General features: G+C 45.4%; 1 protein-coding gene across 4 annotated transcripts in view; it reads right to left on the bottom strand.

The window, feature by feature from the left end:
• Positions 1 to 26,790, bottom strand: part of PIK3CB (phosphatidylinositol-4,5-bisphosphate 3-kinase catalytic subunit beta) — a 230,936-nt gene that overhangs the window by 138,602 nt on the left and 65,544 nt on the right. For 3 of the 4 annotated variants that reach the window (XR_002095095.1, XM_019503673.1, XM_019503675.1), the window contains exons 2-3: positions 23,549 to 23,658; positions 6,934 to 7,021 (exon numbers count right to left, since the gene is read on the bottom strand). The gene's annotated coding sequence lies outside the window, so the exon portion shown is untranslated. The remainder of the gene's footprint in view (positions 1 to 6,933; positions 7,022 to 23,548; positions 23,659 to 26,790) is intronic. The other variant, XM_019503674.1, reaches the window with a different exon arrangement.

Here is a 26,790-nt window from a genome sequence, read left to right as displayed (position 1 = left end):
ACATTTTTAAAAATAAACCTATTCAAAGTTATATTTGATACTATGGCAACCTGTGCTAGGGGTTAACACTTCCTATAAACTACAGTAAAACCACATTAATTCGATATTGGCTAGTTCAAAGTATCAGATACTTTGAAACTACTGTCACTCCCCAGCTGAAAGGATAAGTTTTGTATGCTTTACAACATAAATAATTCAAAATACAGCTAACTTTGAAATTCAAAGCCATTTTTCGTTCCCTTAGACCAGGAAAGCCTCATTAAAATACATTATCTATCATTAGACCACTGAAGCATGTACTCAATCATGGAAACCGACTATGAAGTTGATTGAAAGTAGCCTGTACCGAGCATGCCCACAGAACACCTGGCACAAAGACAAAACCCACACTGCACATACATGCTGGCAGGAATTTGCCACAAGCCTGAGTTAATGCAGCCCATCTGAATAAGACGCAACAGCCATTGTGCTTAGTCCCCCTCAGCACCATCTTTTTCGAGTTGTAATGAATCGCCACAGCAAATACACTTCTACTTCCTCTTCACTCCCAGGTGAGCAGCACCTTTCTGTCCCATTTACAATTAATTCTGTTTCTTTGCCAGCCTTAAGTGTCTGAACGTCACCAAATATCTATGTAGAAGCTCTGTCACCCCCTTTACGGGCCCACTGCATGCGACAGGTGTGGCCCTGCCCTCCATGGGGTACAGCCAGACAAGGTGGCTCCAAACGTCATCTGCATATACATCTTTGAAGGATCCTAGAACTCTGGACAAGAACATCTGGTTCCAGTCATGAGTGGGGGGGGTAATTAGCATGGAAACCCTCTGCTGAGGGCATGGGGATACCTGAAGTACAGATACTGAGGAGTGCAGGACTGTGGGGACACCATGGCTTGAAACACTGTTGACTCTGCTGGGGTCCAGCACAATTAACTATATCCTAAATCGTGAGTCTTTTTGCTTTCAACGAAGTTTTATGCATAGTTTGCATTATGTATAACGAGATACAAAAGTTCTGCTTAAAATCATATTTATGAAATAGCTGTGCTGTAACTTTTAGCATTTTGGAAAAAAAGTTAAAATGCATCAATTACAGGTGAACTCAACCTTTAGATACCCATACTAAATCTGCATATATACATTTATTTTGAACCCTCTAATTTCAAAGTCAGTGTTTTTTGGTTCCCTGCATTTTGACTTAACAAGGTTTTACTGTATTTAAACCATTTTGGGTAAATAAAAGCATAACATTTACTGCTGAAGTTCCAAGGGGGGTTGGGGGGGAAGTGTAGAGGTTAACCACTGACTGGGTAGAACTTACTGGTTAGGAGTACCCGGAACTAGAGTTTACTGAAATGTTGATCTTGCTTTTCATAGGGGTAGAATGTTATTGTGCATCTCATGGACCATCAGAGCCACAAGAGGCAAGAATTTTTGTGAGTGTTTTTTACTGGACAAACTGTATAGCATTAGACAAGTCTTTGAGAACAAAGTGCCCTTTGTCAGGTCTGGGAAAACAAATTTAGAAATAGAAATTAATTCACCCTGATCATAAGTACTACAGATTCTGCAACCGAAATCAGGGTTTTTTTTGTTTGTTTGTTTGTTTTTTGTTTTTTTTGTGTTTTTTTTTTTTACAAGTATAACTGAATGGGCTAATCTAACTTACAAAATCCTTAGTACTTGTGATCCAGAAGGATAGATTTAAAATGGCATACAATGTGTAGACATGCCACATGTTACAGGTGATAAACTGAAAAGAACTCACTTGGGCTCTAGATAGCATAAAATTTTAGGAACATCTAATTAGAAGGTAATATTTGAGCACTGGAATCAAGAAAATTTAAACTTTAATTCTTTGAAATATAAACATGGAACCTCAAAATAATCCACACAATCTAAACAGAACAACTATTTGCAATTTCTGTTCTCTAAAATTATATCTCCATAAGTTTGCAAAACCAGTCTGTTTCAAGCAACTAGAACTTCCACAGCTTCAAAGTTTTCAACCTTTGAGAGAGGTAGCTAGCTGTATCAACCTGAAGTCAGGCAGAGGAGTCTCTAAGGTTCTGCTTTGCCCTAACCAGTTCAGAAAAGCATAAGCTTTTGTTGGTGACAGCTAGTTGGTAAGATTCCTAGAGTTTCTGGGTTGGTTGGTTGGTTTGGGGTTTGTTTGGTTTGGTTTTTTTTTTTTTTTTTGGGGGGGGGGGGGGGAGGGGAAGTAAAGGACAAAGGGGCAAGTAGTCTTGATAGTCAACATTATATTTGCTGCAATGCAGGAACATTATATGCATCAAAATACTATGGCAAAAAACTTATACAAAATTGTTTTTACTAAAAAATAGAAGACAAATGAAATACTCCACAAAATCCCACAGAATGCTAACCAATGCTAAATATTAGAAGTCGTTAGCATTTTAAGGAATTAAACTACATCCTGATCATCTTGGACCGAATAAACTCTGAACCCAGAAAGGTGACCTCTAAATTTATTATTAATAACTCTTACTGAGTTAACAAGAAGCAGGGTCACGTTATTACACTTCAAATTATAATAAAACATTTAAAAGACCGACGAGAGAGAGAAAAAGAGGCTATCTGCTTCTGAAAGTGGAGTTGCTTTAAAAAGAACTAAATGCTTTTGGCTCTTTTCTTCCCCCTACTCATTCTATAAGTTCCAGAAAGATTTGTCTCAGAATAAATGAAAACTGAACTAGGGAGTGTTGGCATTCATCCAATTCAAATAACAATGCTTACATGATAGCTATTTATTTTCAACCAACAGCCTTTTTTTAAAGCAAAGAAATAAGCCGATTTTCTTTCCTTTAAAAATAGTTTAGTCATATCAGTAGAAAGCTTTAGATAGTGAGAGACATCTTACACATCTGTCAGTAACTATTTTCATTGTATGCTGACATAGATCAGAACTTATAAGGACTGAAATTATTTTGATCAGTATCCATGTCAATAAGAAAAGAAAATGCAGGGGCGTAGCAAAAGCAGAGCATGAGCACTAAAAATTCATTTTGCATGTTTAAATGGAAAATTTCTATTATTTTCCTAAACTTCATGCAGCTCAACCGCCCCCGTCCAATTAACATTTAGCCTCTGGCACGTGACATGCTATTAAATTTACAACATACCAATGCTAATCAAGTTTAATTAAAACTACTTAATGTGGCCTTACATGAAAGATGTAATCTACAAGATCAGAATAAATAAAAAAATTGTATTTGACCCATTGCAATAAAGCATAATTCTTAAAGCCTTTCGCCCCGCCCCCCGTCTAGTCTCTACTGAAAACAGAACTCAAACATTTACATTAAAAATACAAAGAACGAAATTGCTTCCGTTAACTATAAATGGCAAGGGCTCTACTTGTCCAGCATTTTACAATCACCTTACATAACAACTTACTGAAACTGCCAAGCAACACATTTGAGGTTAAATATTACTGCAGTCAATACAGTAATTTACTATTTGCTGCATTTACTATTTGCTCTATCATTATGTTGCAGTCAAATGGCCAACCAGTACTCTTGCAACAATGAAAACAGTTAGAAAAAGGCCACCCTACACAGACACACAGAACAGTTCTTAAATGGAATCTGATTGTCACCTAGTCTGCTGAGGACAATCTCACCACAGTAATCTTCTAGGAAACAGCAGCAGCGTATCGCATAGTCTAAAGACCAGAAAACACCAGGCGTTCACACAATATCATCTTCGTAATTGCTTTTTAAACTACATAAAGATCCAGTACTATACAAAAGAGAAGAGAGAGTCACAAAGGAAATATTTAAAACAAATAAAAGAAAAGTATTCGATGGCAAACTAGAACACAGTTTGTTTTATGAAGTTTTTAAAAAAAGCAAATGACAACACACAAAAACCAAACTCCACCCCTATTGTTGAGAGAGAGTCATTCTTGAAGATGTGTTTGACTAAATGAGATGCACAGAGGTATCTCTGAGAGAACACTTGAAAACAATCTTCTCCTACGCCTAAAAACAGGAAGGAAGATTTGAGACCCCTCTGCCAAACCAGCCTACAGCTGCCACTGCATGCAGCACATTGTTTACAATTAATATATTGGCATAGGTCTCAGAACCACTGCTTTACCCCATGCCTGCTGCTACCAACAACAGAAAGCCATAGGCACCAACTCAAGAGCTGTAAAACAATATTGCCTACAGTCTCCAATTGAAACTGGGACTACTCTACGAGGTACCATACATACATATAGCAAGAAACAAAGTACACACTCATGAGTTTACAGTCTACACAAGACAAAAAGAAAGACAAAAAAAGTACTAATAACAGCATTTTAAAGATAGAGTACTAAAAACAAGCTGGGCAAAGCAATTTGCCCAAGTTCATGCAAAGTCCATTGAACTCTTGCACTGCCACTAAACTTCCTGATCTCCTTGCTATATTTTAGTCTTCTGGAGCTGCTTACATGGATTTCTAAGAGGCCTTTTCTTGTTTGTTTGTTTTTTAACTGAGAGAAAAAAACCAAAATGAGCCCCTACAATTGCAGAACATGAAACCGTGAAGTAATAATACTAATAAAGAGCAAATAATACTCTGGCATGCATCAATCGATGCTTCTCAAGCAAAACCAAGGAAGTGATTCTTCCACTTTACTCGGCGCTAGTGAAACCGCAGCTGGAGTACTGCATCCAGTTCTGGGCACCACATTTCAACAGAGACATGGTAAAGCTTGAAAGTCCAGAGAACAGCCACCTGTATGATCAAAGACTTGCAAGGCAAGCCATACAAGGAAAGATCTGAGAGACCTAGGACTCTTCAGCCTGAAAAAAAAAAAGAAGGCTGCAAGGGGACTTGCTAGCAGCTTACTGCTACATCAGGGGAATACATCAAGGGCTCAGCAAATAACCGTTCACCACAAACGACACCCTTGTGGAAAACCAGGAGTAACAGCCACAAACTCCTGGAAGACTGTTTCAGGCTTAACACTAGGAAAAAACTTCTTCACAGTAAGGGTGTCCAGACTGTGGAATAAGCTCCCTCCAGAGGTGGTGCAATCACCTACTCGGGAAATCCAGAGAAGACTGGACTGTCATCTTGCTGGGTTCACGTGACCCCAGCAGTCTTTCCTGCCTAGTGAAGGGGGGCTGGACCCGATGATCTTACGAGGTCCCTTCCAGTCTATGGAACTATAAATCTATGAAACCAAGTTGTTTTTTTTTCCCCCATCTTAAGATTTTCATGCTATTCAAAAGCAACGGCAAAGCTTATGAAAATTCAAAGGATCTATAAAAGCTGTCATAAAGAACTGTGGGGGGGGGGGGGTTAAAAATCACAAGTTATGACAAATATTTTATCTATTTCCAAGCAGCCTGTTTAAGACAGTATGAACTAACCCCACGGAATGAAGGAACAAGCATATCCTTTTTAAAGTCACAATTGCTTAAGAAATTAGGATAGGTGTCACTCTAGTTTTATAAAAATAAAATAGTAAAAATGGCATACAACTACTCCTTGCTTAATGTTCTAGTTACAGTCTTGAAAAAAAACAACAAAGCAAAATGATGTTAAGCGAATCCAATTATATCACAGTAGTTACCTACTAGCAGGCAATAACCAAACAGAGTTATAACTGAACACTGTGCAACTTTAAACGAGTACGTTCTCTAATAGATTGGCAACATAATAACGAAACAACGTTAACCAGGATGTTAATTGAGCAGTACCCTGTATATTTTAAAGGTTGCTGAGTGATATTTAGACTGGTATGGAAAGGTTTTATTTGACTGAGATTCCACCACACCCTTTAAATAGACGCAGTTAACAGTTTCCAGAGACAAGGTATAAGATGTTACTGTTTCTTTCCCCTTCAACTGTTTTGTTCTCTTAGCCTTCATAGTCTTATTTCATTTGTGATTGCCCACCACTGTCCTCATTTTAAAACACTTAAACTGTTGAAGTTGAAGCCAAGAGTCCATATTCCCAATATTAAAGTATTTAAATAAGATACAGCATAAATTTCAAAGGGTCTGAACAGGCAAAGCTCCCACTGACATCCAGGGCAGCTTGCAGACATGTGAAAATGCACACCAAAAAAAATCAGGTTCACATCACATAAGCCTAAGCATCAAAATCAAGAACTTCTAGACACTTCCGTTTACAAATCCATTTACATTTTAATTAACAGATTAAATGTAGTAACCATTTTTCCTTGATAACATTAGTTTATATAGGAAAGAGAGAGCTGTATGTTTCTAGATGCTATCCAAGACCCTGGCAGACAAGATTCTTTGGGTGAATCTGATCTTTTATTAGATCAAGTAAATAGTTGGAGAACAATATTTAAGCAAGCTTTTGGGTTCAAAAATCCTTCGTCGGGCTAGGAAAGTTTCAGCAGTTGATGCGTGCTCTTCCTAGATGGAATGAAGAGACCCTGAAAATTTAAGCAGTGGCAAGTCCAAGAATGAATAATAAGAATATGGGAGAAATTGTGCATGTCATCTGCTCATAAAATGCCGAATGCAAAGGAAGTATTAAAAAACAATACCGTAGTAAAAAGGAAACGCCCATCTCAAAAAAGACACAGAAGTGACCCAGGGAACTAGAGAGCTGCTTACTACACAGGCAATGATTACCCTCCAGAGGAAGCAAGAATTCATTTGCTATCAACCAAAGAGATAGAGAAACCTTAAAGATCTCTGAGATTTGTTCAAGTCTATCAAATTAAAATGAGCCTCTCTGAATGCCACATTCCAAGCGTGTATAGTAATTAGCTGTTAATTCTCCTGCATGTAATTTTCAGACCCCTCTCCCCGTATCCGTGATAGTTTAGGATCAGTTACATGAACAAAAACACAAACATGAAGAGCTTGCCTGAGGAGACAAGGTCTGCCTGTTTGAATTTTAAAGTTAAAATTAAGTGCAGGAGGGATGAGAGACTCACCCCATGATGAGCAGATGTTCACCAAAGATTTGATCATGAGGTTTCAGAGAAGGTCGAGGCAGTAAATGATAGTGTTTTCCCAATTCCACTTCAGAGGAAATTCAGTGGCAAACAGTCCAGAAGCATGGAGGAGCAAGAAATGACGAGTCAGGAAGGCACTACTGTAATGCAAATAATAATGTATAACCTAAATACAGAGGATTTACTAGTTTTCTTTGGACAAAACCTAGAGCATTTTGCCAGGCTTCTGTTGACATTTAACCAGCCATTTGAGAAACACTGATTTCTTTCATCAAGTATTTACAGATCATTTAAATGAAGAGGTAGTGAAAAAACAATTAAGCCAAAGGACTTGATAATTTTTATATCACAATGATGCTCAGTCTCCAACCTGCAGAGCTGTCAATCCATCCCACAAGGCTCCTTACAGGTCCCAAAATTTGACAGCAGGGGGAGAGCTGACAGCATTCATTGCTACTCCCCTGCTGCCAAATTTCCGGACTCCTGGGGGTGGATAACATGCCCCTGTGCACAAGACTGTACTGGTATATGGGGCACTTCACAGGCAGATCCAGCATGCCAGACTGTACCCATAGACCAACCCCACACAGATCCAGCCCAAAGCCAGGTAGATTAAAGGACCACTGTTATAAAAATGTATCTTAATTTGGAGTCTTTAGGAAAATTCAGATATGCTTGAAACAAGAGGCTTTCAGTGAGTCTTGTTTGAATGCTGGAAACTGAACTATTAATCAAGCTGTGACAGACCAGGAAGGGTAGTATTTGCTTTCCTTACTAATGAAAAACACCAGTTTCATAGGTTTTTCTGATGTTTTCTATACCAATGTTTTGCAAGGGGAGGGCTTAACAGTTAATAAAACTTTCAAGAAATCATTGTCTGGATGTCTATGGCTACTCTACCTGCTTTCCCTCCCTCCACTTGGAGCTTCTGACATATGTGAAAGTAGCTGATAGATGTATTCAGCAAAAAACAAACAAAAAACACAAGTATATATTTTAAGTTTGAAATAAAGAAGATCTTTACAAAAAGGTAACATTTCAGAACAACAAATGAAAAACAGTGCTTATATATTTAAAATAAACATTAGGAATGCATGCCATTCAAGATGCAAGTTTTATCACAACTTTGCACAAAACTAGAGGTGCACTGATACACTGGTCCATATCATATCAGCACTAATAAAAGGAAAACTGACAATAATCGGCAATCGGCTTTTTTGGCTGATGTAGCTGATAAATGCCACATGCACAAGTGCAGCTGCAGCATGTACATGGCCAGCCCAGCAGCTTGGAGAGCAGCATCCAGCTAGTAAGTATGTTGGGGAAGAAGGGGCAGATCGAGACCCCTGCAATGAGGGAGGGAGTGGGGCTGGGGCAGGTGCTGCCCAGCTGGAGTGGGGTGGGGTAGGGTGCAGGACAGAGCCATGAGCGGCTCTTCTGGGGAAAAGGGGGGGCAGCTCCTGCTGCCGCATATGCCTCTGGGGGTGGCATATGTACCCCCCCCCAATCTGTGTGTGGGGAGAGGGAGTGGGCTGGGCCAGGGCTGCACTTGGGTTGGGCAGAGTGGCACTGGGAATGGGGGGGCAAATCTGATTGGTATCGACCAATATGGCTCATTAATAATTGGCCATCAGTATTGGCCCAAGAATTCTTTAAATCAGTGCACCACTACATTAAACCCCTTTGAGTCTGTAATAAAGATTTTGTAAGGGTAATAAATTTTGAGGTCTATAAGGTCTTCCATTCCTTTCAGATTTCTTACATTTCTAACAAAAGGTTACTTCAGGCCTTTTTTAGGATATATGAAATTGACCCAGAAAGCCAGTGCATAAGCAGAAATGACTTATTCTCTAGTCTCAAACAAATTCTCCCATCCCACATGCAAGTTATATCTAGATGCTTAGTGATCAAAACACATCAACACTGACATTAATAGCTTTGTTTTCTTTAAAGGGAGATTTTCTGAACAACCATTCATTTCTACAGGAATTCAGGAGCTGTTTACTCCACCCAAATCATCAGAAATTCTTGTGTCCATAGGAACAAGTGAAGGATGTTCCTTGAGTTTCTTCATCCACCTTTTTAGAGATAGCTTACAAGGGACAATCAATTTAAAACCCTCAATATTATTAGTTCCTCTCTCTTTTTACCTACTGTTATCACAAAAGTTGCTGAAGAGAGATTTCTAATGCATTTGCTTTTTACTCTTGCATATTTTTGAATGATGTGTAGACAGCCAGTTTCATCATTCCAGCACTCCAAATACAAATAGATTAGGACGTGATCTGGCAAGTCATTTAACCATATGACTAAAGTAGAAGTACAAATAGTTGTACTTAAATTAACTACTCATGTGGTTGAAGCTAAATATGCACCAAGTACTTTTTTAAATTAGAACTAGGAGTTTGGGGAACAAGCAGGAGGAACTGGTCCTTCTGCTAAACAAAAATGACTACTCTCTTATAGGGATAACAGACCTGATCGGACTCCTCTTATGACTGGACTACAGGTATAAATGGCTATACCCTATATAGGAGAGACTATGCTGACAAAAGGGATGGGGGCGTAGCTCTCTATGTAAAGGAGAGCTACATGTCCCTACATGCCAAGATTGGCACCCAAAGAGGACAACTGGAGACACTTTTGGGTAAGAATACGAGGGGAATGTGGCAAAGGGAATACAATGGTAGGAGTTTCCTACAGACCTCCAAAACCAGGAACAAGAGCTTGACCAAGAATTTGCCTGGAAACTGGCCAAGGCTGCATGCTCTTGGTGCATGGTTGTCTGTGTAGCTGAAGTCTCCCATGACATCTCATGGGAAGAGCACTCGGGCAAACCCAATTGGTCTCAAAGCTTCCATACATGCATGGATGAGCTCTACCCGTCTCAAGAAGTTTATGGGCTGACAAGAGGTAAGGCACTGCTGGACCTGATACTGGCCAAAGGGGATGATGTAATCAGTGACCTAAGAATCCAAGGGAAGCTGGGTGAGAGTGACCACAAGTAGATCACTTTCACTGTCCATCACGAAGCTGGCAAGTCAGCCAGCAATGCAGTAGTCCTCGACTTTAGGACGGCTGACTTTCATAAGCTCAGAAGGCCTGTTCTTGAGGCCCTGAGACGCCATGATTTCACAGGGAGGGGAGCTGATGATGAGTGGTTGCTCCTTAAGGAAGTGATCCTAGAAGCACAAGGGGAATCCATCCCAAGCCATAAGAAAGGTCGTAAAAAGGCTCAACAACCCCCTTGGCTCAACAGGAAACTCATGGACGCCCTACATCTTCAGAGAGAGGCTTATAATGGATGGAAGTCAGGAAACACCACTAAGGAGGAGTATTCTGCACTGGTCCACACCTGCAGGGAGTGAACTAAGAAAGCCAAAGCTGCAACTGAACTCCAACTGGCTATATGACACAAGGACAATAAAAAGTCCTTCTTCACATATGTGGGGAGTCGAAAGAAAAACAAGGGCAACATTGGACCCCTGCTAAACCAGTTGGGGCAGCTGACTACCAACACCAAGGAAAAAGCCAATCTGCTTAATGATTACTTTGAGTTGTTTTTTTGGGGTGTGGGGTTTTTTTTTGGGGGGGGTGTTGTTTTGGTTCGTTTTGTGGGGGTTTTTTGTTTTTTTTGTTTGTTTGTTTTTGTTTTGTTTTGTTTTTTTTGTTTACCAGCCCAAAGGGACCACCCTGGCTAACATGATGCAGGATGACCAGGGTGAGGATGAATATATACGCACCATTGGTGTGGATTTTCTGAGAGAGCATCTTAAGAGACTAAACCCCCCACAAATCAGCTGGGTCTGGATAGATGGCACCCATGAGTCCTAAAGGAACTGGTAGACATCATAGTACAGCCACTGGTAAGGATATTCAAGAACTCGTGGCACTCGGAGGTGTAAGGCACGAAATGGTGATTGTGCCGCACACGCCCTCCTTTAAGCCATCAACCCCGGGCTTGCAAAAACAAGCATGAATGGAAAATTCCAAACTGGCACAGCAGCGTTCCCATATTAGGAAGCAAAAAGCGTTCTTGGTTCTGATTGGCTGACTCAAACCGAAACTGAACGGCAGGGTTTAAAACCCGCACCCGCCTGCTGCTCGGAGAGACCGTCCTGGAAGCCACCACCCGAGCGCAACCGGGATCAAGTTCACTTGTAACTGCGAGCAGGCCTCACAGCTACCCGGGCTGATCGCCTGTCGTCTCCCACCACCGCTCCCCAGGTGTAACTTTCAATCCCGTTATTGAGCTCCCATGCATTTAGCTGATGACCATTTTGTAACAACTCGTGAATCCTGCGCCCATGTGACTGTAACAAAAAGGGGCGTAAGTAAATAAATCGCTTGTATTTACCCATCACGCGTTACGAGCCTTCCTCCTCCCTTAAAGCCAGATTGAAAAGAACAAACGGGGTGTGAGTTCTCCACCCCAATAGCAGTGTGACCACACCCCGACCCTGCGGCGGGACATGGTGTCACAAACAGGATCTGGTGGGGATGGAGGAATGAAGCAACATGAATTACTCCGCTGCTGCCCGTGGACGAGAGGGGCACGGCCACTCTTGAATCCCAATGACCTTTGGGCCCATATAACGTACCACCAGGCCACCGGTCCCTCGACCTGCGATGAGATCACTGGCTACCTCTTGTTAACAACCAGGGGAAAGGAATGGAATATGAGTTTGAGCCCCACAGAGTTCGGCTGCATCGTGAGCCACCCAACCGTTATGTTTTGGGCCCGCGAAGCGTGCAGAGCGCTAAATCTTGCCAGAGGTAAGCCAGTGGGCGCAGCTAATCCGACCCCAGAGCAAGAGTTTGCCCAGTGTATACGCCACCTCAAGGAGGGAGGAGAAACTACCCCTTCAGATAAGTTTAACTGCCTCGCCCTGAAGGACGGATCGCACAGACATGAACTGCTAACGCAGTGCCGCGAATCCCTTGAATCTGATGGACGTGCTGCCACTAAGTGGGGCAGCCCAAAGTGGGACAAAGGAAAAATGCTAAACATCCTGTTCCGCACAGTCTCTATTTTCCTACGCGAGGCCGCTGACTTAGAGACCCAGCTAGAAACACTGGCGCGCCAGCACCTAGACGCGGCCAAGCTGCTGCCACCTGGGGAAAAGGGGGAGGAGAAGGACGACCCGGGAGACTCGAGGGTTAAAGCGTTGGCCCCACCCGCAGGCAGTCAACCACCCCCATCAGCACCCCCTCCCTACGTACCTCCCCTGAGCAAGGAGGAGCCAAAGTTGTATCCGCCTCTACCCCCCAACCGCCCTGCCAGAAGAAGCACTCCCCGTCACAGTTACCAAGACCGTAATAACAGCGGCAGGCCAGCAAACCACCCAGACCCTTCATACCTGCTCCTGGGTGGAACTGACCGAGCTAGTAGCTGCCACTCATAAGGGTCAAATGGAGACTTTCATGGCATGGCTAGGCCACCTTGTCATGGAAACCGGTCATGAAACCCTCAATGCGGAGGAGACAACCACTTTAGTCCGTAATACGAGGTGGAGTGGGGGCATATTAACTGACATGGCCCCTCATCTAAACAACACCGACTGGCCAATCCCACTGCTGGCCCTACTCGCTAGACACGCTCCAGGCCATGCATAATCGCTAGCATGATGGTGGCCCACCCGGGTTTAACCCAACGGCCCTAGTGCACATGGTCGTTGGCATGTCCTATGCCTTGTGGGACCCACGGCGCGCCCCGTTAGGCCTTACCACCGCTCACATCAATGGCCCGTGACCCCACTGCTTTCTAGAAGATCCGGCCACGGTTCTGGTACGTCCAGAGGCAATCCGAGCCGCTGTGGAATGTCATGGGGGGCCCCATAAGATCACCATCCACCTCCTGCTTGCCGGTCTAGTGGGCGACGCCACCATCAGCTACGAGCCCCACCTGAGAGAGCTCAAAAGCTCCACACATTCCGCTGAAGTACACGCCGCCACCCTAGACGAACGAAGGGACAAAGCTCGCCTGCCCAGTAGCCAACCTATCCCAGATCGATGCGCCGGTTGACCCGAACGTTCGCCCCGTGAGCGAGCTATGTTTGGCTTTTTACTAAATCACTCCAGACTCTCTAAAGCTGACATTCGTAAGCTCACAGAAGAAAGCCAACAACAACTTGCTGACCACCTCGGTTTTAACTGGCAAGAGGGTGACTTTCAAAAAAACTGAGTGTAACCGTCAGCTCCGCAGCGACCAACGATTCCCAACCCTATAGCCGCATTACCGTCTATCACCCCCAGCACTTGCAGCACCCCCGCGATGTGCGGTTTCTCCTGGATACTGGAGCTCAAGTCAATGTCATCTGCCCTGACGTCCCGCATGTACCCGCTAAGGCTACCATGTTTGTTCAAGGCCTGAATGAAACAAAGCAAACCCAAGTTGTGCGTTTTTGGGTAAAAGGAGAGGAAAAACCCCTTATGGCCATTTTGGGGGATGTAAATCTCTTAGGCATACCCAGCTTACATCAACTGCGGCTCAAGCACCAAGTCGCCGCTGTACTGCCTGTCACCACAGCGAGTCCACTGCACATCCCGTCACTATACTCTACAAGGCCCTGGAGGTACCGCCCCATTCCAACAAAGGAACCGCTCCATGATCCCCTGAAGACCTCACTCCAGTGCTTAGAAGACGAGAGAAAAATCACTCCCGTCACCGCCTCAACTTTCCTGTCACCTGGCTGGGGTCTCACTAAAGCTCACCAACCAGGAGCTGTACGCCTGGTCATTGACTATTGCGAAGCCAATAAGCGCTGCTCTCCGCTTGCCACACCGTATGCCTTGTCTGTCCCCGACACACTGTCCCAGATGCGACAACACCAAGCTATGAAATGGTGGAGCGCCACCGTCAACTTAAAAGGACATATTTTATTCGATCAGCATCGACGATCGCCTCGGCATCCTCAACATGGCTGTTAACGGGCAGATGTTCAAATGGAACATCTGCCCACAAGGCTACTGTAACGCACCTGCTCTTGCATGTAGCGCCATCGCCGACACCCTCACGAACTTTCGAAACCCCCCATCCCGATGTTAGAGTCTGGAGCTACGTTGACGACCTAGCGATCATGGGCTCCGAAGAACAGCAGGTCGCTACCACAGTTCGAGAGCTTGTACATCACCTCACCAATCACAAGTGGACAGTGAATGATAAGAAATCTCAGCTCACACCACAGACTCGGCTAGCCTTCCTAGGATTTGAGCTCGATAAAAACCAATTCCGTGTGCTGTCCAGTGACAGTCCACCACTCGCGCACTGGTTGAGGAACCTACCAAAGAGCAAGCAAGGCTTCCAACAGCTACTCAGAGAACTCGGTTGGCAACGCCATTTTGTTGACCCCGAACATCTGCCCGTTCTAGCACGCATCCAGTCTCAGATTCACCGCAATGAGCGAAATAGCGCCATGGACACCAAAAGATGCGCGAGAGCTACAACGCCTCTCAGCCAGTCTAGCGACCACATCCCTAGTGGCGTGGAACCTGTCGTCTCGGCTCAAAGTTCATGCTGGTTTTACGGACACGCACATCTTCATATCTGTCCGTAACAAGCAAAGTCAGCTCGTTCATTGCGCACACAAAACTGTACATGCAACCCAACATCGGTATGGAATGAATGGCAAATATTTGTTAGCCCTTCAGCTTGCCTCGGCATATTCCAAGGGGGCAGGAAAAATCTGCTCCCCCGTGGCCTCACTGTTGCCTCTATTGGATCCTGAACGCCCAGAGCCCACCTTTCAGGGCAACAGCAAGACTTGGATACACTTGGTCCTCCAGCACCGTTATGACTGGTACAGGTACAACTGGGACCACCACGATACCAGTCCCCGAAACTCCACCGCGGGAAGATGACCCTTCTTGTATGGCACGACCGAAGACGGATGGATGGCTTCCGATGGGTCCAAAGTCGACCACTGCTACGGGTATCATTGCCGACCATGTGCGCGCACAAAAGCCTGGACAGGATCTACGAGCAATAGTGTGCAACGTCTAGAGCTTCTTGGATTCCAAGCCATGGTAGAGCACTGTTACGCATATCACGATGATGTTCGACCCATCCCAATGCTGGTGGTAGATAGCCAGTACATAGATAAGGTCGCGATAGGCACAGCCGACCCCATGGAGAACACAGACGTGTGGGAAGTGATCTTCTTGCAGCTAATAGAGTTCAGCCGGCTCCCGCTAATTAAACATACCCATTTACATCAGCCCGATACCAACCCTGTCCACCCCCGCATCGACGACTACCTGCAGAATCCATTACAAGAGCCTTGATGCACGACAGCCAAGACCTTAGCGACGCCCAACAGTGATTACCTAGTCCAATGGCTTCACGAGTTTTGGAACCACCCAGGAAAGCGTAAGGCGCATGCTCGCTGGAAACAAGCAGGGGGACAGAGCAAAGAAGTTTGACCCAAAGCCTGGGATGAGGCAACACGTCGCTGCCTTGCTTGTAGCCGCGATAAGCCCCAGCACAGCGTCAAATATGAAAAGCATGCCTACAATCCGTCGCACTTTGCACGTTTGACTGGGATCAAGTTCACTTGTAACTGAGCAGGCCTCACAGCTACCCGGGCTGATCGCCCGTCATCTCCCACCACCGCTCCCCAGGTGTAACTTTCAACCCCGCTATTGAGCTCCCATGCGTTTTGCTGACGACCATTTTGTAACGACTTGCGAATCCTGCGCCCACGTGACTAACAAAAAGGGGCATAAGTAAATAAACCACTTGTATTTACCCATCACGTGTTATGAGCCTTCCTCCTCCCTTAAAGCCAGATCGAAAAGAACAAATGGGGCATGAGTTCTCTACCCCAAAAGCAGTGTGACCATGCCCCGACCCCGCAGTGGGACAGGAGGAAGACTGGAAGAGGGCCAGTGTGGTGCCCATCTTCAAGAAAGGGAGGAAGACGACCTGGGAAACTACAGGCCAACATCAATCCCTGGGAAATTCTTGGAAAAAATCATCAGAGAAACCATTCTTGACAGGCTAACAGAAGGTAACATTCTGAGGAATAGCCATCGTGGGGTTTGCTGCATGTAGGTCTTGCCTGACCAATCTCATTTCCTTCTATGACCAGGTGACGTATCACCTGGACAAAACGGAAGAGGTTGATATCAAATATGATATCAACCTCTTCCTATATGGACTTTAAAAAAGCCTTTGACCCAGTATCCCAAAATGTCCTCATGGAAAAATTGGGCAACTGCGGCCTCAATTACTCCACAATCCAACGGCTGGGGAACTGACTCCGAAGTCAGACCTAGAAAGTGGTAGCTGACAGAACCAAATCAACATTGCACTCGGTGACTAGTGATGTCCCCCCAGGCTCTGTTCTCAGACCTGTACTCTTTAACGTCTTCATAAGCAATCTGGACACGAGTGTCAGCAGTGGACAGGCTAAGTTTGCTAACGACACCAAGCTTGGGGGAAGTGTCCACTCTTGAGAATAGGCTGGTGATCCTGATCCGGGCTGACCTCGATAGGCTTGCACGGCAGTTGAATGAAAATATGATGGCATTCGATACAGAGAAATGCAAGGTACTCCACCTCAGGGGGGGGGAAAACCTGCATCACACTTATAGGCTTGGCAATGCTACGCTCGCTAGCACCATGACCAGAAGAGACTTGGGGGTCATGATGGACCACAAAATGAACAGGAGCCACCAATGCAATACCACAGCTGGCAAAGCGAACAAGACTCCGGCTTGCATCTACCGATTCATCTCGAGCAAGACCCAGAATGTCATCCTTCAGGTTTACTCGGCCTTGGTGAGGCCACAGCTAGAGTACTGCATCCAATTCTGGGCTCCACAAATTCAGGAAGGATGTGGAGAAGCTTGAAAGAGACCAGAGGAGAGCTACGCGCATGATCAGAGGGCAAGAGAACAGGTCTTATGAAGAGAAGCTATGAGCTATGGGACTCTTCAGCCTGAAGAAGAGCAGGCTCAGAGGTGAGTTGGTGGCAGCCTATAACTACATAAGGGGTGTGCATCAGGACCTGGGGGAATGCCTGTTCACCAGAGCACCCCAAGGGATGACAAGATCTTGCAGGAGTTTGTGACGGTTGGACCATTTTAGGCTAGACATAAGGAAAAAACTTCTTTATTGTCCAAGCTCTTAAGGCCTGGAACAGACTCCCCCCACAGGAGGTGCAAGCACCTACTCTGGACACTTTTAAGAAACATTTGGATGCTTATCTCGCTGGGATCCTTTGACCCTAGCTGACTTCCTACCCCTTGGGCAGGGGTCTGGACCCAATGATCTTATGAGGTCCCTTCCAGCCCTAATGTCTATGAAATCTATGAAACTTTTAAACCCCAATCTAGCAAATACATTTATGCATATACTTAACTTTTACTTTCAACAAGGATCCTCACATTTTAAAAGACAGAAGCTTGAATAATGAGACTAAAGCCACAAAAACTGGCAAGAACCACAAAAACAGTTGTAGTATCCAGAACTACTTGTAAACTTTTTATTTATTTTTACACTGAGCAGACTTCTAGGAGCATACTGTGTGAGCGCACACATGTATGCATGTAACTACATCCAAGAAAAAAAAACCCACACCCACACCACTATCAATACTCATTATCCAATTATTTTCTTTTGCTCACATCTTTAATACACTCAATGATGCTTAATGCTAAAGGGATCCGAAAGATCAATCTACATACATGAAGGAAAGAAAATGTTAGGAAATTAGATTTTCTCTTTTACTGTTTTGCAATATTGTTTTTCATTACATTTGTTAGACATTTGTTCCACTTCCATATTTCCAGGCAAGGACTTTTATGGGAGATTAGGACTGTTCTAAGCAACTACATTTTCTCTACTAGATAATATCAGAATAACTGGTTTTCTAAAAGAGGAAAAGAAGAAACAGAACTATTAGTTAGTACATGTCTATGTGGCAACACTAATACCACATCTATACTGAAAACTTTTGCAAGCCATGGCACCCACAGAAATGCTATACTGCTCCACGTGCACTAGTTCCCAACCAAAAATAGTAAAGCTCTGCATATATGGTGCTGGTGAGGGGGTCAGAGGAAGCACAGACTAATAAATATTGCTAAGTGGAAGTGCCAATTACCATGCCCCAGTTCACCTCTGGTACACTGCTTCTGGTGAGGACACCAATGGCCAAGCAATGGTAAATTTGCAGTCTAGATATCTTTACATGCCTAAATACAGTTTTAAAACACCTTGCTTCCCCTCCTCAGCACACAAAAGGTCATATCAATAAACAAGGGTAACAAAATACTTTCAACAGCAGGGAAGGGGAGGCAAAAAACCCCTTCTTTTTAAGGGACCAACTACGAACTAGAAGCTGATCAATATTATTTTGCTATTTACAGGTGTGCTTTTAAATTAGTAACATCTTGCACTTCACTTTTCTGACTGCTTTTGAATAATGCTTAGAGCTCGCCTTTACTGCTTTATTAGCTTGAAGTGGAACCCAACTTCCACCCACACATGAAATTCTCTAGCTCAGCCTAGCTGGCACATCAGGTAGGGGGCTGAAGAAAAATGGCTTTTCATGGTGGAGCTAAGAATGCAGTAGTTGTTGCAACAGGAACTGTACCCACTAATGTAATCCCAGCTGTGTGCATCTTGGAGGATTATTTCAGTGCAGTCATTCCAACTTTAAAGCTCATCTAGACGTGGCTGAGTGAAGCAACTAGTGTACTCTGTCAAGCTAATTCGTGCTGTGAAGATGATCCAATATATTCTAGCTTGTGAAAGTGTCTACTTCAAGATGGCAGTCTAAAGAAGATGAGAAACTGTCTCTCCGTGTATGTCTCATATTTTACGAATACTAGCAATGCTTTCACGTTGCTAGTTCAAAGACCAATTTACTAGATGTTTTAATTGTAAATTACCTATTATAACAAGGCAGGGGTGTCAGAGCTAGCACCTGGCCCACAGTGATGACTGCTACATGATGCACATGCTGGCCCCAACCCCATGGTGAATGTGGGATATGAAGCCCATCTGGCACACACTGCACATGGCATGGGGCCAGGTTGGGGCACCTGCTGTATGTGGTGCCTGTAGCCCACTAGCTGTGCTGCTGGATCTGAGGCTGGTCTTGATCAAGCCAGGGTTGGTCTGCCACCAGCACCACAGGCAACATGCACCCCAGACTGACTCCCCATGCTGCATGTAGCACATCAGGATGGGGCTGGAGCATGCTGTATATGGCATGCAGAGCTACAGCTGGTGCACGCACTGGCTCTAAACAGCACACATGGCCAATCCAGGGTATGTGCTGTATGCAGTGCCCTCACCAAACCAGTCCCAAGTTTGATACCCCTGCAGTAAGAGGAAGACAAAAGAAAATTTGAGAAATAAAGCTTTCCCAGCTTCCCTCCTCTACCCCCCTTTCCAAAGACTAAAATCAACATAGAGCAAAAATCCTAAAATTCAAAGATGCAGATTGTTGCCAAAAAAAAAGGTTAATAAATTTGAGGCAGGTTGTAACCATATCTTCTCTAGACTACTTCCTGTTTACCACCACGCATGAAAATAGAGTGCAGAGACTTTTTTCTAAGACTGAATAAACCAATGATCCTTAAAAAAAATTATCATAATAGACCTGGATCTCTAACGGATATAAATGCAGATGCTGATTTAATGGCAGAAGAACTGACTCCAGAACTGCTTGGACACTTTACTATGCATGCTGGTACTTATTCCTTAACTCTATTCACTCAATAAAACTTAGGTATAGAATAATGTGTTTGCCTGAAAACAACATAATGTTATTGGTCAAAATGAAAAATGTTGCTATTAGAGCAAAGCATCTGCAGCTGCCATTTTGATGGGAAAAAAATACCGAGGAGATGGTTAGCTTCACCTTAACGAATCCCACACAGACATTGTTATGCCAGAGTTGCAGTACCATCTACACATCTCCTTTACACAAATAAGTTGAAAGAAAGAATTGATTTCCATTTGGCAATGAGCAGACATTTGAAAATGCTCTTACTGAAAGCCAAGGGTGGGCAAGATACAGGTCATGGACCAGATCAGGCCCACCAGGCACTTTCATCCGGCCAGCGGGGCCCACCAAATAATTGTACTCCACCCAGTCCTTCTGCCCACGAGGGTAGGAGCAAGGCATCCACATATACACCTCCCCTCCACCCCAACATACCCTACTGCGCCTCACTCCCAGCCTCGTGGGTGAAAGGGCCCAGCCCACCCAGCACACAGCTTCTGGGCAGGGCTGCTGCTGCCACTGCTACAACTGCCAGGGGACCTGCTTGTCTTCCCACTTGCTCTAGGCAGAGGGTAGGGAAGGTGGGGATGGAGATGGAGGTGGGGGCACTGGTAGGAGCTGCAGCTGGGCAGGAGCACAGAGCATGGGGCTGGAGCTGGTGGCAATGTGAAGAGCCTCACCCGGGGGGCAGGAGCAGCGCAGAGCTCAGTTGGGTATGGTATGGGTCTGAGGAAGGGCTGGAGAGGGTGTGGAGCCCACTCCCCAAATTCCCTCCCATTGCATGCAGCCCCAGCAGGCAGGGGCGCTTGTAACCAGCACAGGTGCTGCCACCCAGTGGCATGTGGCTCCAGCCAGTGCTGCACATCATGGCAAGGAGCACAGCCTGCCCAGCCAAGCCACCTCTACTGTTGGCACTCCCCGCTGCACACATACAGCCCCATCCTCAGGGGCAACGTGCAGGGAGGGCACGCGGGTGCACGTGCACCCCCTGCAAAAAGGTGGCACCTGTGGGTGGTCACTGCTCACCACTGAGACCGCCACCGCCATCTGCAGACAGTCCCCAATCCCTGCTGGCCACTGCTGATGCTGCCACTGGCAGCTGCAGGTGGTTGCAGACCCTTGGTTGGAGCTCGCCACCCCCACCACTGACAGTACCGGTGGAGCTCTCTGTGGGAGTTCCCCACTTACCGCTGTCACACTCCCCCAGCTGCCAGAGGGGCAGGCGCCATTCATGCCTGTACTTGCACGCCAGAGGGAAGCTCCACGAGCTGCAGCTGGCTGCCTTTCCCACCCTCTGCCACGCAGGTCTTGGGACTGCTGGAAGCAGAGGGGAGCCCTGCCTGCTGCTTCCCTGAGGAGTCCTGGGATCTGTGCAGCAGGGAGCAGTGCAGGCAGCTGGCACCAGGACATGGAGCTTCCCTCCAGTGGTACATGAGTGCAGGGGCTGTGCATGCACAGCAGAGAGCCCTGGTAACACAGGGGGCCCGGCAGGGCTGCGCTCCTCGCCCTGACATGCAGCACTGATCAGAGCTGTGTGCAGCCAGACACCAGCATGTGTCACTACTTGCTGGTGCTCCTGTTGCCACCACCTGTAGGGTCTGCATGCCATGGGGAGGGGTGGGGAAGGGAAGTGTGAGGGCATCCCCACACCCGCTCCACCCTTCCTCACGCCATATTTGCCACACACACACACAGCCTGCCCCCAGAACACCCCCACATGTACACAAACCCCCAACATACCCTATGCCCGCCACACAGCCACACCTCTCACCCCACCACACACACCCAGCACCCTCACACCGCATCTTACAGATGTGCACACACCACGTACCCTGCACACACAAAAATAAATTTTTAGTCTGTTATACTAAGTTATTACGCAATCACCTCTATATACAGTATGCAAACAAATCATGACAAAAATATTTTTTGTAATAAAATTAAAATAAGTTATAGTAGGTGTTTGACTTTTAGTGTATGATTTAGTTTTCTTCTGATACCAAAATGGCAACTCTCCCTCTCAAAAGGAGCATTTCCAGGGGTCAAGTGAAGGGACTTCTGGGGGCAAAGTTTAAGGGTTAGGAGCAGGACTTCTGATCCCAAGATAGTAACCAGGGGGCAGGCCAACTGTCAAGGGGCAGGGCTACCCATGCAGCCCTCAAAAGCTCACCAAACCTCATTAAGTGGCCCTCCACTGGAAATAAATTACCCGCCCCTACTGTAAGCTACAACAAAGATTTCCACTCCCCACATCTTAAGTTCTAAACAGCCAGATTCCCCTTATTTCTTTCTGAATTAGGCAGATATCAGTGGAATTATATAGGTGCAACAACAACGCAGGTGAAACTAGAATGGGGAGGTAAGGAAATTGTATAGTCTTCCTCATTTCTACCCTCTGTTTAATAAATACATATTACATTAAGTTTTCAAATTCATGACCACATACTGTTTGTTCCTTACCATACTTACCTACCTCCAATCACTATGGCATTTGAGTACCACACAATCCAAATTTACCTATCCCTCACCCCTGCCCCTTAGGTGGGAAAAATAATACTTCCCTATTTAACAGATAGCTAGCTTCCCCACGCCTCAGTTTCCTAAGCTAGATCAGGGTGGACAAAGTTTGGCCTGCAGGCCCGATTCGGCCAGCAATGGACTCCATTTCCCAGAAGCCCCTGCCAACCTGGCTGGGGCTGGTCTTCATGGAGACCCCAGCCACAGCTGTGCTATGATAGCGCAAGCCTGGCATTGTCTTGGACACTGGCCCCAGCCACATTGTCAGGGCAGGGGGGTGCTCCAGAGCTTCTGGGATCTTGCGGTGGGGGCAGCTTGGTTCAGGGCCAGGGCAGAGTTGCAGTCCGCAGCCCGCATGCTCCAGACAGGGGTGCGCAGGCAATGGATCATGGCTCTGTCCTGGCTCAGGGCCAGGCTGTCACCACTGCAAAGAGCCAGTGCAAAGATGCCATCTGTAGTCTGCACGCTCCAGACAGGGACATGCAGGCAGTGGATCGTGTCTCTGCCCTGGTCCCTGGACCAAGCTGCCCCCACCACAAGATACCAGGTGCTCCCGAGCACCCTCTGCTCTGCCTTGCTGCACACCCTGCCAGCACAGCTGGGGCTGGTCTCCATGGTAACCCCAGCCTTGCACTATGACAGCATAGATGCCGCCTCCATGGAGACCATGTGCGAGCAGGCACTGCTGGGAAATGGGAGTCTGGCTGCCGGCCAGATCCACCATTTTGCCCACCCCTGGGCTAGATTTACAGACACAGGCATTTTGACACTGAGCATTACAATCTCACAACTTTCATGTGGCTGGCCCTAGGACTGGCAGCAACCTACAGTCTTATGTTACCATTTCTTTGAGCAAACACAGGAGGTTGCACAATTCAGACTTACTATCCTGAGTTCCTTAATACTATTTTCCTAAAAACTTTAATGTATCACTGGAGTGGACTGCAGTTGATTTTAAAATCCTGCCTACATCATACAGCAGACAGCAAGTTTGGGGCAGGCTGCAATTATGTCTGCTCTGCACTGCTTCCTGTTTACAGCCACATAAAAGGAATACCTGGTAGCCCAGAAAGAAGCAGCAGAACTCCAAAGTTCATCAGATAGTAGCAACCCCCAAAATGGCAGTGTTCGCTAATAATCTGATAATGATTCCATCAGAGGCTTCATAGGTTGCTTCACCAATAGATTTCTTTATCTGCCTTGATATTTTGTAGACGATCTACATTAAATGCATTAAATGACAGCTAAATGATTTTTTTAAAGTTACTAAATAGTATATAGAAGAATGTCTACAAAAAACAATTAAAAAGGAATTGAAAAAATACATTAATATTTACACTTCAGAGGAGCATTTCTGTTTCAGTCCGACTGGAGGAAGATGTTATTCTTGTTAAACATAGTTTTCTTACAACTGCTAGTATTTTCTTGGAAGACTTCACAAGATGACCTAGAAAACCAAAAACAAGAGTAGTGTCATATCTTGGTAGGATACAATTAAACCAAAGAAACTCTAAGCAAAAACTGCAGTCAGTCAATTTCATGTGCTCCATAAACTCTCAAGGAAAGAGTTTCACAAATTAACCACCACATTTTCAATCACATGTTGCATCAAAATATCTAGGGGTGCACCAATAAAGATGCTGGGGGCCAATACCAATAGCTAATTTTTAAGAAGGCATATCAGCCGATACCGATCCGATTTCCGATACAGCTGCGTCCAGCTAGTAAGTCTGTTGTGGTTGAAAGGGAGTGGGGAGGGATGGGGCAGGGAGCAACAGATCAATGCCCCGTGGTGAGGGAGGGCAGGGTCATGCAGTGGAGCTGGGGCGTTCCCCCCAGATCTGGGAGGAGGGAAAGGTGGGGCGGGGCAGGCAGGCTGCAGCTGCTGGCTGGAACTGGGGCTGCACACAGCGCCCTGCCAAACCACGCTGTACCCACACCACGGGGCAGGTGCCACATGAGTACCAGGCAGGGGGGTAATCCCTGATGCCCCCCACTCTGCGCAGGGGGGACTTTGCCATGAGTGCTCAGAAGCCCCAGTCACTGCTCCTGCAGCCAAGACTAGGCTGGGGCCAAGCAGGGGATGGAGCTGGGCAGGGCAGCCATGGGGGCTTCTCCCACCTGGGGAGAGGCAGGCACAGCCAGAAGGCTGCAGGTTCTCCCATGGATCCTCTGGCTGTGCCTGCCTCTCCCTGGTTGATCTAAATTACTGAATCTCTCCAAAATCAGCACCAAATCTTCCAAAGCCAGTTCAATTCAGGACGGTGATCTGAATCTCCAAATTGGCTGAATCTGAATTGAATACTTTCCTATTCACACAGACCTAGTGTGCAGTAGCTGGACAGAAGCCCAGGGGCTGCATAACCCTCTGTGGGCTGCCTGAGGCCCATGGGCCACCAGCTGGATAGCCCTGAGCTAAAATTCACCAATAAGTCTAGGCAGGTACACGAGAGAGTATAAGGAGAGAACAAAGTGGTCCTCTGCTTCTCTTATATGGGCTATCTATACCAGAGCTAACAAAATGTACAAGGAAGCAATTTCTGCACAGTTGCTATTCCCACTCAGCACTTGCTAGTGGATGGGACGGTGAGATCTGGGAAGAGGGTTGGTTTTGCCCAACTCAGAAGAAAGCAGCCAGACAACATTACTTCAGTCAAACTTCTGAACTGCAGTCAAAGCAGTATTCAACAGCATTTTTAAAGCGATGCTTCTATCCAGCTAGAACATCTTGTCACCAAAAAAGAAAAGGAAAAAAAACCCAAAACAAAACAAAACAAACCTCATGAGGAGGGATGTGGGGAGATGTAGTCAACACAGTAATCCCGCTCAGAAAAAAAAAGCGCCATATGCAAAAAGATCCTGTAATTCTGCCACACATCTGAGAGCACACAAACTATGTTCACCATCTTGAGACATAACAGACAAGGGGGAGCAGAGATGGGAGGGACTGTTCCATGAAAATACAGTTCTCCCTTTGGCAGGAGTGGAGAGAGAGCTATAAAAACAGAAAGATTCATCTGTGTACAGAAGAAAGGGTGAGCAACAAGGATCACAATCAGCAATTCTCACAATAGGAACACTGAGAAAGAGTAAACTTCTTAAAAACAAGATGCTTAACTCCACACACCACAACTTCACAGAACACAACCATCACAACAATTTAAAAAAAAGAGAGGCAGTTTGGCATTAGCTGTTTATCATCACGGGTTCAAGTCTTAAAATAACATATATTGTTTAGCCTCTCAATTCCAACTTCTGGAAGGGTTGTATCTCAAAACTTGTACCACCAGAAAGACAATTTTCAAGTTCTAAAAGATTTCCCAGATACAGAAGTGGGTGGCATAGTGACAATTTTATCAGTGATCCTAAAGAAAGAACCAGTATGGAGACACTTTGCTTCCTGAAACATTATTTTTGAAAAAGACAGCAGATACGGAGGGACAAGACTGAAATCTATCCTGTTTTCTTATGCTTTCAGACTAACCGTGCATCCACAAGCTGTCTCTACTCCAGTTTATGGGCTGGAAACACAAAAAAAGACCTAATTCTTATCCATCACTTCAATGGGGCTTTAATCCTCTGGCTCTGAACAGACACAGCCACTTTGGCTCATTGATTCTGACAACCTCCGTCTTTTATACAAATCTATACGTGAAGATTACTTCTAACTTATTTTAAGTTCAATTCTTTATCTCAGTACAAAATGCATACACAAGAAGCATCTACAGGCACTACCAACACCCTATACCACTAATCATAACAGGTTTGTATGACTAGGTTTGTGATAAAAAAGAAAAGTAACCAGGCAGGCTATTAACTGTCATCAACGTAAATTTTCAGACCTGGGTGCACTGGGTTGGATATATGCCTAGATACACTTGATTGTTTTAATGAGCTTGGAAGTTCACATAAAAATTTGGGACCTCAAGCTTTGTGGACAGTTAGTTGTGTTATGAAGATATTTTTTTAGATAAGAATTCCATATTTTAATTGTTTTTTAAAGGTCACTTCCTCTTAAAGAAAATTAATAGCCAAAACATAAAAATTAAGAAAAAAACAAAAACATATTCTAAGCTAATGGTTGTGTTGTTATACAGCTGAATAAAATTTCTATTGATGTTTCTATAAACATGGTAATAAAATTTCCTTATAACCAGAGATCCGGGCTGTCCGCTTCCCATGGAAAAACGGAGAAAATATCACGGATTCCCTGTTTTTAATTGGAGAAAATGCAGATTTCTCTTTTTAGCAGAGAAATCCGTGGATTCTCTGCTTTTGCAAAGAGCTCTTACAGGCTGGCACAGCTCCAGCCTGAAAGAGCCAACTGCCTACAAAACCTGCCGCTGCCACCTTGGAACTGTGTGGCTGGCAGCAGTGGCACAGCACAGAGTGGTGGTGGGGATGGCTGCATGCCTCAAGGCCACCACCATGCTGCTGCTGCCACCCAGCAGCTGGCTGCACAGCTCCGGGCACAGCTCTGCAGCGGTTTTGTATGCAGTGGCAGTCATGGGCTTCCAGGTAAGCGACAGCACCATGTGGGAGCCCAAGCCCCAACTCCCCCCCCCCCCCCCCCCCCCCC

The sequence above is a fragment of the Gavialis gangeticus genome, unplaced genomic scaffold, assembly GCF_001723915.1.
Source record: "Gavialis gangeticus isolate Ggan-Ray unplaced genomic scaffold, GavGan_comp1, whole genome shotgun sequence".
NCBI lineage: Eukaryota > Metazoa > Chordata > Crocodylia > Gavialidae > Gavialis > Gavialis gangeticus.
This window is presented reverse-complemented; position numbering and strand designations above follow the sequence as displayed.